This window comes from Eschrichtius robustus, chromosome 6 (genome assembly GCF_028021215.1).
Source record: "Eschrichtius robustus isolate mEscRob2 chromosome 6, mEscRob2.pri, whole genome shotgun sequence".
Classification (NCBI taxonomy): Eukaryota; Metazoa; Chordata; class Mammalia; order Artiodactyla; family Eschrichtiidae; genus Eschrichtius; species Eschrichtius robustus.
In genome coordinates, this window is record NC_090829.1 from 86,603,454 (window position 1) to 86,623,147 (window position 19,694).

General features: G+C 39.5%; 1 protein-coding gene across 3 annotated transcripts in view; it reads left to right on the forward strand.

Moving 5' to 3' along the window:
* Window positions 1-5,655: 5,655 nt before the first annotated feature.
* Window positions 5,656-19,694, forward strand: part of USF3 (upstream transcription factor family member 3) — a 44,756-nt gene continuing 30,717 nt past the window's right edge. For all 3 annotated transcript variants that reach the window (XM_068546734.1, XM_068546732.1, XM_068546735.1), the window contains exon 1: window positions 5,656-5,894. The gene's annotated coding sequence lies outside the window, so the exon portion shown is untranslated. The remainder of the gene's footprint in view (window positions 5,895-19,694) is intronic.

The following is a 19,694-nucleotide window of genomic DNA, read 5'->3' on the forward strand; positions in this document are numbered from 1 at the left end:
TTACAGTGTAGTTGATTTAGAATATTGTGTTTCAGGTGCACAGCAAAGTAATTCAGTTATTTATTTATTTCAGATTATTTTCTATTATAGTTTATTACAAGATATTGAATCTAGTTACCTGTGCTACACAGTAAATCTTTGTTGCTTGTATATGAGATCTTGAATCAAAGATCTAAGATTTTACCTTAAGAAACTAGAAAAAGAAGAGCCAATTAAACCTAAAGTAGGCTGAAGGAAGGAAATAATAAAGAGCAGAAAGCCATCAAATTGAAAACAGTAAGAGTAGAAAAATTAAATGAAAATAAAAGGTACTTCTTTGAAAAACTAAAACTGATAGACCTCTCCTCTAGCCAGACTGACCACTCCCCCCGACCCCCTACACAGAAGACACAAATTACCAACACCAGCAAAGAAAGAGAGGACATCACTACAGAACTTACAATAAAAAGATAATAAAGGAATATTGCAAACCACTTTATTCAATAAATTCAACAAATAACATGGACAAATTTTTTGAAAGACACAAGTCACTCAGGTCACCCAAAAAGAAATAGAGTTTGGCAGTTCTTCAGAAGGTTGAACATATGACTCAGCAGTTCCACTCTTAGGTATGTAAGTATATAATTTCAAGAGAAATTAAAACATGTCCACACAAAAACTTGTACATGAGTGTTCATAGCAGTGTTATTCATAGTAGCCAAAGAGTGGATGCAACTCAAATGTTCATTAACTGATGAATGGATAAACAAAATGTTTCACATGCGTATAATGGAATATTATTCAACCATAATGGGTGAATTGTAAGGTATGTGAATTATATCTCAATAAAGCTGATACCAAAAAAAAAAGTCAAATATTAGAAAAAAATTAAGAATAGGTAACTTGAATAGCCTTATATGTATGAAAGAAACTGAATTTGTAGTCAAAATCCTTCCTGCAAAGAAAATTTCAGGCCCAGATGGCTTCTCTTGTGAATTCGAAAAAATATTTAAGGAAGAAATAATACCAATTCTACACTCTTCAAGAAATAGTAGAAAAAAGAATATTGCTTAACTCATGTTATGAGGACAGCATTCTACTAGTACCAAAACCAGACAAAGACATTACAAGAAAACAGTAGACCAATATCCCTCATGATTATCTCAGTAGATGCAGAAAAATTCAGTACTCATTCATGATAAAAACTTTCAATGACAAAGGAATAAAAAGGAAATTAACTTGGAAAGGGTATCTGTAAAAACCCTACAGCTGCCATCATACTTAATAGTGAAAAACTGGATGCTTTATGTGTAAGATTGTGAAAAAGGCAAGGATGACTGCTCTCACCACTTCTATACAATATTGCCCTGGAAGCCCTAGCCAGTCCAGTAAGACAAGAAAAAGAAATAATAAGCCTGTAGGTAGATTGGATAGAAAGAAAGAAAATTTATTTGCAGATAATATGATGTAGTAGAAAATGCTAAGATAACATAAAAAAAAAAAAAACTACTAGGACTAATAAGTGAGTGTAACAAGTCCACAAGATACAAATATCAATCGTATATCCAGCTATTAAAATTAGAAATTTAAATTAATATAGCATAAACATATGCGATATTTAGAGATAAATTTAGCAAAATACATGCAAGACCTGTTTACAGAAAGCTATAAAACACTCCTCAGAGAAAAATTTAAAAGACCCAAATAAATGGAGAGAGAGAACACATTCATGAATCCAAAGACTCAATATTAAGTTGTAATTTCTTCCCAAATTGAATTATAAATCCCACTCAAAATTTTAGCAGGCTTTTTTTTATCTTCTTAACTTGACAAGCTTAAGTCTATGTGGAAATGCGAAAGACCTAGAACAGTTAAGACAATTTTTTTAAGAACAAGAAAATTGGAGGACTTACATACACTACCTGACTTCAAGACTTATAAAGCTGCAGTGAATTAAAAAAAAAAAAAAGCTGCAGTGATTAAAACAGTGTGGTATTGGTGTCAAGATCAACAAATAGATCAATGGAACAGAATAGAGTCCAGAAATAACAACCACACATACATGGTCAACTGATTTTTGCCCAAGGTACAAAGACATCTCAGTGGAAGAAGGATGGTCTTTACAGTTGGTGCTTGAGTACTTCCCTGGTGGTGCAGTGGTTAGGACTGCTGTTTCCATTGCAGGGGGGCACGGGTTGTGTTCAATACCTGGTTGGGGAAGTTCCACGTGCCACGCTGTGCGGCCAGAAAGAAAAACAAACAAACTAAAAAACCACAATTGGTGCTTGAAAAACTGGACTTCCCAATACAAAAATATAATCCTTATTCCCAATACAAAAGAATTTTTCATCCATAGTTCTGCGATATACACCAATTAATTTAAAATGCACCATGGATCTAAATATAAAACATGAAACTATAATACTTCTAGAAGAAAAACAGAAAAATCTGTGTGACTTTGTGTTAGTCAAAGATTTCTTAGATATGACCCCATAAGCATAATTCATAAAAGACATAATTGATAAATTGGACTGAAAATTAAGAACAGCTATTTGAAAAACACAGTTAAGAGAATGAAAAGACAACCCAGAACTGGTAGAATATATTGTATATCACACATCTGATAAAGGCTATGTAGCCTGGAAGATACCTTAAGAAAGCGATCTTGGTTTTGTCCCCCTCCCCCCAGGATACAGACTAGGTGAAAATATTTGCACAACATATATCTGAGAAAGAACTTTTATCCAGAGGGTACAAAGAGCTTTTACAACTCAATAACTAGACAAGCATCCTGCTTTTAAAATGGGCTAAAGATTTGAACACTTTACCAAAGAAGATGTGCATCTGTCCAATAAACATGGAACATATGCTCAACACCAGTAGTAATTAGTGAAGTGCAAATTAAAATCACGAGAGACCACTTCACACTCACCATAGGGCTACAATGAAAAGGACTGACCATGTCAAGGGTTGGCGATGTGGAGTACCTGGAATCCGCATATATTTCTGTTGAAAATGCGAAATACTACAACCATCCTGGAAAACAACTGACCGTTCGCTTGTACCGCTGCCATTCATTTCTGAAAACTTCTAAAAAGAACACGCAAGCTTGGAGCCTCTCTAGCCCTCCACGCATCTGGGGAAGGGGCCCAGCGTGAGCCCCGCACGGGCCTGGCATCCTGCAACACAGGGCGCCCGGAGGTTGGGTAGAAGAAGGGCGCGCGTACCCCCCATTCTCGTGCCCCACCTGGCTCCGCACGCAGGGGTCCCCCGCGAGGAGGCACACTCTGCGCGGGCCCCTCCTCTGGGAGAAGAGAGGTGTTGGGTAGAGCAGAGCCCAGAGAACCCCTCCGTCCCCCAGCCTTTCATCCCCAGGAACAGGAAAAAAGAGATGGCAGGAAATGAAACTGGGGAGGCAAGCAAGGGGCTTGTAAGTGGTGCAAAGAGTCTTTTAGAGCCATTGAAGGATCTTAAGTATGTGGGTGAAAATCAGATTTACTCCAGCGGTGTGAAAAATGGACTTGGCCTAGAGTCAGGGAGACCAGTTTCACTTGGCCACCATATTTTATTATCAGTGTAGGCACTATAAGCACACGTCAGCTAGCGGGGAATTGGACTGGTGCGATATTCTGATGTCATCCTCTCATCTAGAGCAGTAAACCAACGTTGAATAGGCAAAGTCAATGAAGAGATCTATGATTGGGACTTGGGCTTCAGTCAGGAATGAGGATTAAACTAAAAAGCAAACATTCAGACCTTTCTGTTGTTGTTTTTAATTTTTTATTGAAGTATGGCTGATTTACAATGTTTCAGGGGTACAGCAAAGTGATTAAGATTCTTTTCCATTATAGGTTATTACAAGATATTGAATATGGTTCCCTGTAGTATACAGTAGGTCGTTTTTTATATAGTTTGTATCTGTTAATCCCAAATTCCCAATTTACCACCCCCACCTTTTATCAAATAGAAATTTATCTTATTTAACATTTCTACACTGTGCCAGAAAGGTATTCATGTATGTTTTCAATGGTGGTCCAAAGAAACTCTTAACAACTGTTTTCTGAACTGTCAAAACTATTTGTGTTATTTTACTTTAGGCTCGATGCATTGCACTTGCTTAGAAAATCATACATACCCGAGATATGATGTTTATTAACCAGAATAATTTTTAACCAGAATACCTTATATTCTGATCACAATGGAAATTATTTCCTACAGCTGGACATACTAATACTATACAATTTCAGGCGCTATATTAGCATTACTATTAGGCTCTGAATCCTAGGGTCTTTCTTATCTGCAGCTTTGATTTGGGTATGCTAAATGCATTCAGAGGCTAGAACTTTATATGCTGAGATACAAGAGTTAAAGAAAATTTCCAGGCTGTTTATCATGCCATAGTTTACAAGTAACACTAAAGGCCTTCTGTTTCATCATAGCTTTTAAACTGCTGTACAAACATAAGGTGTGGTTACTGTTTAACTTTACACCTTTTCCCAATACAAGGTCAGCTTCCTCTGTACACAGGCTCAAGTAATTCCCACTATGCCATGCCCTGTGTGCACCTTCTGGAAGTTGCCTGGTCTAGCCCCTGGACATGTAAGATCTGGGACATTTCCGAACCTGGTGGTGGAAGCTCTTGGAAATCTTTCACCACCACTAGGTGGAGGACACCTGTTTCAGGGGAGGAGGGGTTATGAAATAGGAAGTAAAACCAGGAAAAGGGAGTTGTGACCACGGTTCCAGGGCCTCAAACCCATCTTGGAATTAGCAGACCCTCAGGTCTCCATGCCATCACCCGCAGCTCTGTACCTCCCAGATCTAGGTCTATAAGAACCCAAGCTTGAAGTTCCAAATCCCATCCCCGAACGTCACATATTCGCTTCCCCCAGCTAGGAGGCCCCCAGGACATTTCTGAACACTGTCATCTCCAGTTCGCAGGAATCCGCCTTTGTGGCAAGTGAAAAATGACAGATGACCACAGCCAACAAATTTGAGCAGCGTCAGGTCGGCAACGATCTTCCAGTGAAATGGCAGCCGGAGACGTCTGCATTCTCTTTTCTCTTCACCACCTCCTGTGTTACAGAGGCATCAACCCGCCTTCCTGCCCTCTAGGCTAAGAGGATCTCTCTAATCGTTTCTGAAAGCCTTCCGTGCCCTCCTCCTTTCCAGTTTTTCCACTTCCAAACTCCTACCGAAGACGTGTAAAGCAGAACAGAGACCATGATACAAAGAAGTTTCTTAAAACACCTCCTTTTCTGGGTTCTCAAGGCGTCCCCTTTAAGGAACCAGGCCCACCTCTTTCCCATTCACCTACTGGCTTTCCGTCCTGCCCATCACTCTACCTTTAAGAATATTTCCTGTTCCTTCAACCCAACTTGCACACCTCCGCCCCCCGGCCCTCCTCATTGGGCCGCCAGAGGCCCGTTCACTCTTCACTTTTCCCTCCACCTCCTCCCGCCCTCTAGCCGAGCGCAACGGCGTCTCGGGTTCTGATCGGCTACCACGGCAGCCTCCCCGGGATCGGATTGGTGCCATGAGTGGCAGAGGCGGGACCGCGGTGCACCCAGGATAGGCTGTTCGCGAGCCGAGCGGCGGCCGCGGGAGGGGCGGGGGGAGGGGTCGGGAGGGGCGGGGGGAGGGGGGCTGGGAAAGTTGAGGCCGCGCTGCCGCCGGGTCTCCGGCCTTGAAGGCTCGGGCTCGCAGCTGCGGCAGTGGCCGCAGGAAGAGGCGGCGGGGGCGGGGGGAGAGGAGGGCCTGGGCCCGCGCTCCCCCAGCCCCAGAGGAGCAGGCGGCGGCCGCAGACTGAGAGATTCGCCCGGGCGGTCGGACAACCCTGCGGAACCCGCTTGGGATCATGACCCAGGCTGGGGTCGCCGCCGCCGCCGCCGCGGCCGAGACCACGCAGCCCCGGGGTGAGTGACTGTTGGAGGGGGCCGCTGACAGCCGGGGCGGGGGGCGGGGGCCGGGGCTGCGGGGGCGGCTCCGGGGGGCGGCTCCGGGCTCTGCTCCACCCACCCCTTCCCCGCTCCCGGAGGCGAGGGCTGCGCAAAGTGTGTCTTCCTCCTGGGGACCCCTGCGTGCGGAGCCTAGTGGGGCGCGAGCGCCGAAGGTGCGCGCACCCCTCTTCTCCCCGACCTCCCGGCGCCCCGCGTCCCCTGGTGCCAGGCCCGTGGGGGGCTCGCGCTGCGTCCCGACCCCCAACATGCGCGCGGGGCGAGAAGGGCTCCACGCTGCCCCGGGTGCATAAAGAGCTGGGCATTCAGGTTCATACCGGATGGCCTTTGCCCGCCTTCTTCACCTTTTCCTGTTTCCTTCATTCCCTCTTCTTTCCTTGCCCTCCGAATTTCCTTCGGACCCACTGGTCAGACTCCTGTGACTTGCTTTTTAACTCTGACACCTATGTCGGAGAGTTAGGCTTTCGTCTTCTTTTTAGAAGCCTTTCTTTTCCTTTCTGAATAGGAACGATTCTCCCATACCCGCTGTCCCCTTCCCCCTCCCCCCACTACGGTTACAGTGGGATATGGTCCTTTGAATTTATTAACTTTATCTGGAAATAAGAGAATGCATAAACCTATATGTGGGATCCCAGCTAAAGACTTCCAGCTTACGTTCTCATGCTGTTTTTACTATTAAGTAGATATATTGACCTAACACCACACAAAACTAGACAGTTGTGGCTAACTTAAGTTTGCGGAAAAAAGACAGTTGCTTACTTATCAAAGTACAGATTTCTTGAATAAACCCTTCCGCGAGTAACATGGATTCTGAAGCATATTTGTACCTTTGCTTTTTCTTAAAAAGCAATCAAGCAAACCAGCAAACCTGCTTTTTGAAGGATCAACAGGCTGTCATGCACTCTAATCACTTTGATGACTTTTTCCTCCCGCACAGGACGCGTGTTTAATGTAGTACAGAGTTGCTGTATGGGATACATTTGGTGTTTCCCTTTATTTGCGAAGTACTTTAAAAGTAATTGTTACAAAATAAGCAAAGTACTTTGTAATCATTGCACTTCTGAAACCAGGAACAGTATCCTGTCTCAGGAACAGTGTAAAGAAGAACTTAATCTCACGTTTTGCTCTAATCTAAGCAGTATGACTTTTTTTATACATAGGTATTACATTCTCTCTATATTTAAAAAAGAAGTTTTATAAAATCCAGACATGCATGCAGCCTAGAACATTCTTTGGAATAAAAGCACCTCATTGCAGGGATTCAAGGGCAGCATAGGATTGAAATGCTATAAATAAAATTCCATGAATTTTATTTCATGGAAATAAAATTCTAAAGTTGCAGACTGTGCAGTCAGTGAAATAGGCAGGTAAGAGAAATTGATCTGCTGTTTTCCTATTTTCAGACCTTAGCATTGTCAACAAGGGAAAAGAAACAAGAAAACTGAGAATGTTTAACTCAAGTTAGGAGATAAGCTTCCACAGGCAATCAGCTCAAAATTGTTGCTTATAAACAGAGACTGAATCAAGCTTGGGTCTTAACCATATCTTTCATGTCTTACCTTTTTATCCTCTAACCCAGTGGTTCTCAGTCTGGACTATACAGTAGAATCATCTTATGTACTTTTACATTTTAATGCCCAGACTGCTTGCCCCAGAGAGTCTCTTACTTTTGATGTGGGGTTAACCTCAGCTGTAGGTGTATTTTTTAAAGCTCCCCAGGTGTTTCTATTCAGCAGTCAGGGTTGAGAACTACTATGTGTCTAGAACAATGTCCAATCTACTAGGCTTGCGTTCCAGGCTCTTCTAAATTAGGCCTTCACTCATGTGTCCAGCTTTCCCCCCACTACTTCCCAACATGAGCCTCCTTGTGGTCCCACAGATATGCAGTTCAGATCCCTGCTTTTGTTAATGACATTGGTCTTTCTCAGCATATGGATGCCCCTCCCTGTGCTCCCTCTCCCCAATGACAACAGTTCTAACCCTAAACTTTAATGAAGGTTTTCCTGGACAGCTCTTTCTCTTTAGTGATTGGCTCCCTTTGAAATTTTAATCCACATATTGTTTAAAAGACTCCCTTTGTGGTTACATCATGTGGTAGTTTAACTTTCTTTTTCTTTAATAAATTTATTTATAACTTCTTTTGTATATGTGTTTCATTATTCTCAAACTTAACGGCAAGGAGTATTTTATTTTTCACTCTTCTACAGCAGTTTGCTGTGAGTTGGATTGATTTGCTTTGAAACCTCCCCACTCTGCTTGCAACCATAGTTTCAGGTTTGATTCCATCCCAGATGTTTCTGTCGTGGTAGCTTCCTCACACCTTAACTCACATTGAATTCATGTATGGATGTCAGTTTCTTCCATGTATTTTCCTGACTTCTTCAGTAGGTTGATTATTTTCTCTTCTGTGGCCCCATAACAGCTTGTACTTATTTCTGTGTTAACACTAATCACATTGCCGTTGAGTATGTGTTTATCCACCTTCTCCATGAGCCTGCTACCCCTAAAGCGTCCACATTGAGAGCTCCAGGAGGTACGATTCACACTGTATTCTTAAATATCATTGCAGCATGTGGAGCTAGAACCCCGTGAACATAGCAACTGTGTTCTCTTCATCTTTGTACTTCTGGGACCTAACATAGCACTTATTAGTAGGCACTCAAAAAATATTTGTGAAATGAGTAAATGTTGTGTTATATATTATGCAGAGATAACCATATACATCTTTAGCATAGGTTGATTTGGCATTAATTTATTTCACTATTAAATATTTTTATGTCCTAGACTCCTATTATGGATTTATTAAGGATTAGTGGAATTTAAGTAATTATGGTTATGATAGATCGCTTAAACATGTAATCATCCTTCCAATATGCATGGAGATATATACCTTGAGTCTTTTATTCTGAGCTCTGGAAGTCGACTCTTGTTATCTGTAAAATATTTGTGGAACTCTAAGAGAAAAGCTGTTAACTGTCCAATTAGATAATTTTTCTTTTTCTCGTTAAATTTTCCATACGGGTACAATTGCACTACTTCAGAAGTCCAGATCTTTTAATTAGATCAGTAGGGCATAATAAGTTGCTCCTATTAATGTGCTAATATCCTGTTTTTAATTCAGTTCATCAAGTATTTATTGAGTGCTTACCATGTGTCCAGTACTCTTAGGCGCTAAAGAGAATACAGAAGTAGTAAATGGTGTGGACTCAGCTCTCAAGAAGTTTTTAGACTTACTGGGAGGATTGGAGAGCATCATATCAAATAAGGGACTGAACACAATATTCATTAGCTAATTTAAACGTAAGTACTCAAAATTGATGATGCAGTGATTAATACCACGTAAAATTAAGAAAAACCAGATATTCCTTCAATAGACATTTATTACTCCCATACTGAGTACTAATTGTTGAGCATACAAATATGGAAGATGTGGTGTCTACCATTTAGAAGCTTACGGTCTAGTGGGAATAGCCAATAAGCGTATAGAGTGTATTTCCTGTTAAGATATTGTAGAGTATGTATTATGTCAGGATGTTTGGGACTAACCTCTAGGGATCAGAGAAAGTTTCAAAGAGGATAATTAGGAGTTCCCAGTTGGAAAGTTGATATGAGCATTCCAAACAAAGTGATAGGTGCAAAGGCATGGAAATGAGAGAGGGCATTTCTTGATTACGGAGCTACCAGTAGATTGTCGTGGTAGAAAGTGGTATGTTAAAAGCATGGACTTTGGAGTCAGACATGTGTGGTTTGCAAACTTTTATTCCTGAGAGGTCTGAGCCCTGGCAGACCTTGTCTGTGTAATGTAGCAGTAGTGTGGTAATTTTGCTGCTAGTATTAGTAAATAGAGGTGCCCCAGGGTTCTCCCAGTTCCCACCTATGCTCCTTGTGACTTCCCTTTTGTCTATTACCTGGCTGCATGAGGAGCCCCAGACAGCCTTCCCTCCAAATTAATGAAGCCATTATTGGGTCCCTTGGCAAAAGCAGTCTCCCCTTAGCTACTGTAATTTCTTAAACAGCAGAAGCCTGTAGTGAAGGTGACAGGGAGAAGAAATTTGTAGTGTAACCATGAGAGGTACCACTTCTACCTCTACTCCAATTGCAGGATCAATTTCTCTTTGGTTAAAGCAACAGAAATTGTCTTTGGCTAACTTAAGCAGAAAAGGGGGATTTATGGATAGATACTGGTAAGTTCATGGAAGTGAAGGAAGGTAGAATAATGAAGCCTTGGGAAGACCAGAGAAAGCAGCTTCTAGGATCACATGTGTCTGTGGGGCTAACTCAGCCTCAGCCAGTTTTCCTCCTTGTGCACAGAGTCTTGTTGGTCAGCCCTGTGCCCACCCCAGAGGTGAGCCCATGTTTGATAGTCATATCAGACCTCAGGAATCAGACAGAGAAGCTGTCCAAAGGAAGAGCGAGGTGGTATTACCAGAAGACCAAAAACAAGATATTTCCTACAGAGTTCGTAGGATCTGGCAGTGTGGAGATCTTGATGTGTGAGCTTGATGTAAACAGTTTTAGGAATAAAAGCCATGTAACAGGGAGTTGAAGAGTGAATGGGAAGTGAGGAAGAAAGGACAGTGAGTATAAACTACTTGTTCAAGGAGCCTGATGGTGGGAAGAGAGAAGAGAATAGGAACATCTAGAATCTGTGGCAAGGTCAGAAAAGGAAAAAAAATTTTTTTAATCTTTTAAATGGGAAAAAAATGAATAATACATTTTAATGTAAAAGCACTAATAGGGAAGGAGAGATTAATAATATATGAGAGAAAGGATATACTTTTGTAACAAAATTGCTAAGAAGTGGGAGTGATAGAGTTCAGAACAAAGGTAGAAGGTTTAGTCTTAGCTGGAAATGTTAGGGAAGGTTTTATAGAAGAGGACAGATTTGCACTGGGCTTTAAAGAGTTAATAGGATTTGGATAAGCAGAGCAAAGTGGAAAAGTTGTGTCAGTGGGAAAATAGCATAGATTTAGCAAAAAATAAACTAGATGATAAGGAGCACAGGGAAAAATCAGTCTGAACTGGGGAGGAGGGAAGAGTAGATGATGTGATCAGCTGTATAACCCTGCTCCTCTGTGTGTTGTACTGGGTAGAAATGGATGAGTGAGCCCTGCCAATAAAGAAGGCAGTGTGAGGTAGAGTCATGAAAGGTAGGATCCAAGAGTTTGGATTTGATACAGTAGATGTTGGAAAATGGTACTGTAGATTCTGGAGCAGGACAGGCATGTGATGGGATACAGTGCAATGGAAAGATGAATGAGACATTGGAGAATAGGGAAAAGACTGGGAGCAAAAAAGAGCCAGACCTGTGTAAAATGGGGACTCATCTAAGGTGGTAGTGACAAACATGAGAAGAACATTGTGAAACAAATTGATAGGATTCGGTGAGAAGATCTGAAGGTTACTTTTGAGTTTAAAGCCATGTTAAAATTTTGGTGTCGTCGATAAAATGGAGAAATTGGAAACAGGTCTCTTAAGAGGCAAGGCCATTTGACATGTTGCAAACAGACTCTTGTTTATTGGTTTTGAAATGAATTGTTCGGAAGAGAGCTTTGCCTAACCAAAGATTTGGAACAAGATCAGTGTTGAAATATAGCTTTATTGTAAAAAACATAACAGCTTTTACACAGAAACAATTTGAAACTTTGCAGGGAAAAAGCAAATAGAAAAAAGCATTCAGCCTTGGAAGTCAAAGTGAGAGAAAGACAAGGATTCATGTTAGAGAAAGATGATGCATAATTGGAGAGAGAAAGACAGCCTGGGAGAGAGAATTTCAAGAAAAGGCAGAGATCAGCAGCCTCAAATCCTGCAGAGAGGAGAAGACCTTTGACTTGGTGAAAAATAGTCCCTGACCTCTAAGAAAGCAGTTTCGGTTGGCAGGAGCAATCAGAAGGCATACTGCCATGGGGTTTAGGAGAGATTGGCCAGTGAAGGAAAGGTGAGAAGTTTCATAGGAAAGGAGGAAAGAAACGGAATGATAGACAGAAAAGGCAGTAAATTCCAGTGTAATATGAGGAAACTCTTTGTATTTTGGAAACAAGAGGGAAATGGTTAAGGAGGGAATATAGTACTAAAGAGGAAAGAATCGAGTATAGAATCTCTCTCCACAGATGGTGGAATTAGCTTTAGGATGTTCTGGTAGGCTGAAAGGACAGATGTATAGACAGAGGTCTGTTATGATAAATGTAGGATCCTGTTAAGGAACGTGAACCAGATGACCTTCATCTTCCCAGTGAATTAGGGGGGAAATGGAAGAAAGGCAAGTAAAGTGTCTTTAGCTCTTGCTACATACCAGACACTTTGCTTGATCCATTAAACGTATTATCATCTGTCATACAGAGTGAAGTAAGTCAGAAAGAGAAAAACAAATACAGTATGCTAACACATATATATGGAATCTAAGGGAAAATAAAGGTCATGAAGAACCTAGTGGCAAGATGGGAATAAAGACACAGACCTACTAGAGAATGGACTTGAGGATATGGGGAGGGGGAGGGGTAAGATGTGACAGGGGGAGAGAGTGGCATAGACATATATACACTACCAAATGTAAAATAGATAGCTAGTGGGAAGCAGCCGCATAGCACAGGGAGATCAGCTTGGTGCTTTGTGACCACCTAGTGGGGTGGGATAGGGAGGGTGGGAGGGAGGGAGATGCAAGAGGGAAGAGATATGGGAACATATGTATATGTATAACTGATTCACTTTGTTATAAAGCAGAAACTAACAAAAACAAAAAACAAAAAAAACACACAAAAAAACGTATTATCATGTAAACTCCTAAGAGTTCTTTAAGGGGTTGGTGATAATCTCCCAATTTTAAATGTGAGGGTGCTAAGACTTCAAGGAACACTTATTTTTAAAACCAAGTAGCTAGTAAATGTCAACTTTGAGATTTGATCCTCAGTCTGATGTCAAAGGCTAGTCTCATTCCTCTCTACCATTCATTCCTTAATGTGAGGTGAAGAACATGGGGAACTTGAGAGAATCTGTATTACTGATTACAGTGGCCGTGCCTCAGAATCACTTGAGGAGCTTTAAAAAGCTCCTGCACCTTACCCCTGTCACTCATTCCTTTAGCAGCATGCTCACTGATTACCCACTATATTAGTCAGGCTTCTCCAGAGAAACAGTAGGATGTATGTCACAAGATGACTCTGGAGCATCTTACAGTGCCAAAAAGTAAGAAAGTACTAAAGAGTGTTAATAGGGAATTTGAGGAGGGCAGTTGGTGGAGAAGACTACTACTTTTACAACTTAAATCCTTCAGAATGATCGGAGTAGTTTAATATAAGGGTGTTTTATTTGTATAATGAAAAAAATCCAGTTAAATAACAAGAAGAATAAGAAAATGGGAGAATAAGGACATATCCTTATTAGTGTTGAAAAGCTGGGAAAGGTGTCATCTAAAGACGAAAAACATTGAGGACTTTAGGAGAAATGAAAAGCATATAGGAGCAGGTTGATGACAAACCTTATAGCATTGAGAAATCTGCAACCTGATACAGGCTTAAAGGAGAAACACTAGAAAAGTGAGTTTTGCCAACACAATTCTGGAAAACCCTAAAAAATCAGAGACTTTGAAAAGTTGAGGTGGGTTGTCTTAGTCCATTTTGGTTGTTGTAACAAAATACCATAGACTGGGTGGCTTATGAACAACTGAAATTTATTTCTCACATTTCTGGAGGCTGGGAGTCCAGATCAGGGTGCCAGCATGGCTGGATTCTGGTGAAGGCCTTCTTCTGAGTTGCAGACCACCTACTTCTTGCTGCATCCTCACAAGGTGGAAGGGGCAAGCGACTTCTCTGGGCCTTGTTTTATAAGGGCACCAATCCCATTTATGAGGCCTCTGCCCTCATGACCTAATCATCTCCTAAAGGTCCCACCTCTTAATACTATCACCTTAGGGATTAGGATTTCAGCATATGAATTTGGGGGGGGGATGCAAATATTCAGATGGTAACAGTGGTCAAAAGGTAATTAGTTACTGGATTTTAGAACAACTGTACTAGGCCTAATTAGAATAGCTAATTACAGTGTTTACTCGTGGGCTAAGCTACTAGAACTTATTTATATAAATCGGGTGTATCTCCATCGTGGGCTTGAGGGCCAGAGAGAGAATCAGGGTTATACTTCAGAGAACTTCTGACTGCCCCTGTGAATGTAGGGCTCCTTCCTTCCGAAGTTACCCATCTAGCTGCTCCCCTCCGTCTCTGCATGATACTCTAGATAGCCAGCACTCTCATAATCAGCATGCACTTTCATGATGGGGAGAAGAGTGATATTCCCATATGTTAAAGCAGTGGTTGTTAGTGGTGGATGCCCATTAAAATCACCTAGGGAGCTTTACTTTTTTTTTTTTTAAAAGATGATTTCTACAGTGCATCCAGAGTTGAGAACCACTGTGCTGGGGAAACCAACTTTAGCTATCAGTTCGATTAACCAAGACTCACTAAATATTTAAGGAAACTCAAGAGGGTGAAAGAGGGACACCAAGCTGAACAAACAGAGGAATTGATTTTTGAGAAAACAAATTGAATATAATAGATAAAAGATAACATTTGTTATTCAAAAATATCCTGAAAGATTTTAGGTAATATAATTTCCATAAAATAACAATGGGGTGCTATGAAAAAGAAACAAGAACAAGACAGTTTTTGGAAATTGAAAACATATTTTCTGAAATAAAAACTTTAATAGCAGGCTGAATAGCAGCATGACTGAATTAATGAACTAGAAGATCAGACCAAGGAGTTCTTCCAAAATATGGTACAAAAGAACAAAGAAGAAAACTATGAGCTGTTGGACATGAAATATATATCTAGGAGGAGAACTAATACTCTAGAACTAAAATTCTGCACAATTTCAGTAAGTCTTTGGCAGAGGGGAGATGGTGGGCATTTGGTGGGTAAGAATTAGAGTGTGTTAAAACTTCTGTAGTGGTAGAAGAGGAGACCATAGATACTATTTTTAATAGGAAGAAAATTTGTTTAAATTTAATATTAGTATATCTTAAGTTATTGATATGTGATTCCTTTTCTGTCAGCTTTATCCTCTCAGCTTTGCTTTTCTTTGTGTGTCAATTTCATCCTCAGACTTTCTTCCCTCTTTTGCAAGATGTCTGCAAGTTCAGTATTTGGAATTACCTGCTTTCTCTTTAAACTGGAGAGAGAAAGGGCACAGCTACCCACATCATCACAGAAAAGTCCTGAGCTTTGCTTTGATTGGATAGGTCAGAGACCAGTCACTGTTGTCAGAAAAAAAATCATTTGCCAAGACCTGCCAAGGCCTACTACTGAAGCACAAGGGCTGTGCTGGGGAGGGGTACATACCTAAGTGAGAATTGGGGAAGTTCATGGAGTGGAGAGGAGAAAATGTCTAACAAATGTCCACTACAGTATGTTTCTTAAAATTGTTAAGGATATTTATGAATAGAATAGATATAGAAGGAAAGAAGATATTGAGGAAAATAAACAAAAAGCCAGACAAGGAAAAGTAAAAACTTAGTGGAGGAGGGAAGAGAAAAAAAGCAAAATATGACCAAATGTAGCAATAGTTACAATAAATGTGACTGTAATACATTCTCATTTTTTTTTTTAAAAAGCTCTTAAATTATGTAGAAACAAATCTCCAGATTTGTGTTATTTTAGACATATATAAACAAAATAATGCAGAAAGGTTAAAAATAAAATACACACATACATACTCCAGGCAAATGTTGAATGGAAGAAAATGCATAGTAATTTGTTATCAAAATTTAATTCCAGACAACAAACATTTAATTTAAAATAGTTGATAAAACTTTATACCTAAGGAGCTAAAAGTACACACTCTTCTCAAATACTCATATAACACTTAACAAAAATATATTATGTAACAGGGCTACACAGAAAATCTCAAATTCTGAAAATTGAAAATTTTTTATTGCCAGTTGTAATGCAAGGAAATAGTTCTCTCTCTCTCTCTCTCTCTCTCTCTCTCTCACACACACACACACACACACACACACACACACACACACACACACTCTTAACAAAAGTGGAACCAAAAAAGAAGAAATATAACTTCTTGGAAAGCTTTTTACTTTACCTAAGTTTGAAGAGGATATAAAAGTTGAAATTACAAGGAAGAAAAAGTCAAGGTAATAAAAACAAGCAAATCATGGAAAAAAGAAATATAAATGATTTATAACATGTGAAAGGGTATTCAGCCTCACTAGTCCTCAAGGAGATGCAAGTTAAGCAATAATAAGATATTTTGTGTTGCTTTGAACTGAAAAATTTAAAAGATGTTGATTGTACCCTTTTTTTGTCAGCATTGTTTTTAATAGCAAACAAAACAAAACAAAACCCAGAAGTAAAAAAGGAAGAGAGATAACAACATTGTAAATCAACTATACCCCAATAAAAATTTTAAAAATAAAATAAAATAAATAAAAAAGAAAGAGGGATAAAGAGTATTCATCAATGGGTAACAGCTAAATAAATGATGGCTCATCCATGTTACACAATGCTATGCAGGTATTAGAAAGAGTAAGTTAAATTGATATGTACTTACTGGAAAGATGTCCATAATGTATTTCTGAGTAAAAATAAAGCAGATTTCAGAGTGACATAGAGCATGATTTAATTTTTATAAAAAAATTTGTGCATGTGATAATACATATATGTAAATAACTCTGTAGAAAGATCAAGAAAATTGATGTCAAATTGATTACCAACTGGGAGAGGGTAGAATGAATAGGTGGTAATGGAGACTTTGATTTTCCTCCTTGAAAAAAGGGATGTGGTTAGGGGTAATGTTTATTTTTTTGTTCTTCAGTATAGCATTTAAAAAATAATTTAATATTTAAGTGAAACTGTATACTATTTAGAAATTAATAACTTGAAAATATTACTTATCAAAATTTATGGGCTGTGGACAAAGTTGTACCTTGAGGAAATATTATAGCCTTAAAAGCATTTATTAGAAAGACAAAAATTAATTCATAATGCATACATGTGGCAAAAATTAAAATTGCATTTGAAGATATACACTAGGTCTCCTGTGTACTGTGTCCCCCATTTCCCTTCCTCAAAGGCAGTCCTTCCAGAGAAATTCTGTGCATCATTTATTAACATATGTCCTCCTCCCCATCCCAAAGGATAGGTATTATATACAAGTTTACTTGTAACATTTATTTATTTATCAATATTTATTTACTTATTTATTTATTTATTTATTTACTTATTTGCTAGGGCTGCCATAACAAAATACACAGGCTGGATGGCTTAAACAAGAAAAATTCATTTTCTTAAAGTTCTTGAGGCTCAAAGTCCAAGATTAAGGTATCAGCAGGTTTAGTTTCTTCTGAAGCCTCTCCTTGGCTTGTAGATGGTTGCTTTCCTGAATCCTCTCCTTGGCTTGTAGATGGTTGCTTTCTCCTCACGTGGTCCTCCCTATGTCTGTGTGGTCTGCATTCTAATCTCCTTTTCTTATAAGGACACCAGTCATCTTGGATTAGGGCCTACCCTAATGACCCCATTTTAACTTAATTACCTCTTTAAAGATCCTATCCTCAAGTACAGTCACATTCTGAAGTATTGGGCATTAGGACTTCAACATGTGAATTTGGGGGAGATACAATACAGCCCGTAACAAATAAATAGGTAAATAAATAAATAGATAAATAAATAAATTTGACTATCAGTACATATAACTACATTGTACGGGTGGAGCTGTTAGGTTGAACCATCTGAAACTGTAGTTTCTAGAGGCAGAAAATATCGCATATGGGCAGTTTCAGGGGTTCAGCATGATACTGTGACATATTTAATCAGTCTCCTTTTGATGAGCATTTCCGTGTCTTTTGTTACTTGCATATCCTTGAATAAATGTCTTCTGCCACATACATACTTGCGGTAGATTTCTAGGAGTTGTTGCATTAAAGAGGTATGTGTTTCTGTGGACCAGGTATGGGTCCACGTTATGTCAGGAGGGAGCTGGTCTGGTCACTGTGCTACAGGCCTTCCTGACAGGGGCAAGGGCACCTCAGCAGAAAGAGACTGGGGCTGTTAAGGACAGAGGCAGAAGGCAGGTGGGGAGAGTGCAAGAGATCGTGTGGCGGGAGGCATTACCTCCATTAAAGGAGCTGTACTGATACATTCCCAATGGCTTATTTTGTGCCTAGAAATGACTGGAGGAGTTTTATTATGTCATTGTGACCAGTAGAGTCATGGGATCTGCCCTAAATTTTATCCAAGGAGCAGGATCACCCAACAGAGGAGATTTGAACTGGGGCTGGAAGATATTTTATACTATTTGCATTTTATGTGTCCTGCTCTTTCAGTCTAACAGTTACTAATATGTACATAAATAATTGCTTGGACATACATAGGAAAAATATCTGGAATTGATACCACCAGACTGTTAAGAGCAGAAGGGCACTGGTACTTCATGTACATCTGTGCTGTTCAAAATTTTTACAAAGAGCAAGGATTATTTTTGCAACTGAATTAAAAAAAAAAAAAAAAAAAGCCTGAAAGCATGGAGTTCTCTTTGAATTCAATTATGATATAGTTTCTGAGCCAGAAGTATCAATATTTGTAGTTTGTATGGGCAAGAGCAAGGAAAAGGTCTAAAAAAATGCCGAGCTGTTTACAGTGGTTATTCCTGAAGAGTGCAATTATAGAGCTAAATAACTTTCCCATTTAACTTTGTACATTTCTAGACTCTTCAGAAATGATTTTTAAAGTAATACTGTATTGAATATTTGGAAGTTGCTAAGAGAGTAGATGTTAAAACTTCTCATCACAAGAAAAAATTTTGTAACTCTGTGTGGTGACGGATGTTATCTAGACTTATTGCGGTGAGCATTTTGCAATATATGCAAATATCAAATCATTATGTTGTATACCTGAAACTAATATAATGTTATATGTCAATTATATCTCAATAAAAACAGGTTTTTTATACAAACAGGTTACTTGTGTAGCTTAAAAATAAAAATTTAAAACTGCATTCAGCAAATTACTATGCCCTTGGCTTATTTCTTTTTCTTGAAATATAGTTTCACTCAACTGCACAGTAAAAGCAGGACTTCATTATTTCATATTCCTATATATGTCATAGCATCTCAAGATTGGCATTTATGAAAACTCCATGACTGATTGCACCCAACATGATGGTGGGAGCCAGCAGACATCGTTAAAGGACGTAGTATTTCTTTAACGGCAGAGAAAATTAGAACTTCTGATAGCAGTTAGAGAAAGCAGAAGACAACACAGCACACTCATAAACAGTTCCTCAAGTTCCCACCAAGATGGAGAGCAGCTGCTGAAACCACGTGTATAGAGGAAGGATTCTTTTGGGTGTGAAAAGCACCCCTGTGCTATTCCCCCTGTTAATACACACATGCCAGATTTCAATATTTAATGAGTTGAACCCCGTAGACCAGGTAGGAGGTTATTAACCTAAAATGCTGGAGAAGATAAATGCAAATAGTAGCTCATCTAGCAAAATACAGAGAGCAAAGATGCCTCAAAGCGCTAAATAAGAGGATAGCGTACGTATATCCAAGATGCTAAACATAAATGCTGTAATCACAATTTTGAATGACATGGAGAAATGCCCACCTTAAGTAAAAAACAGAACATAGCATTGCCTATGGTCTAACATTTTAATGACTGTGACCCAGACCAAGAATTAATGCTTAATTGTGTTGTAATTTCTGTGGATCATATTCTAGTTCAGTAGTGTAAATCATTTTGATTGGAGAGG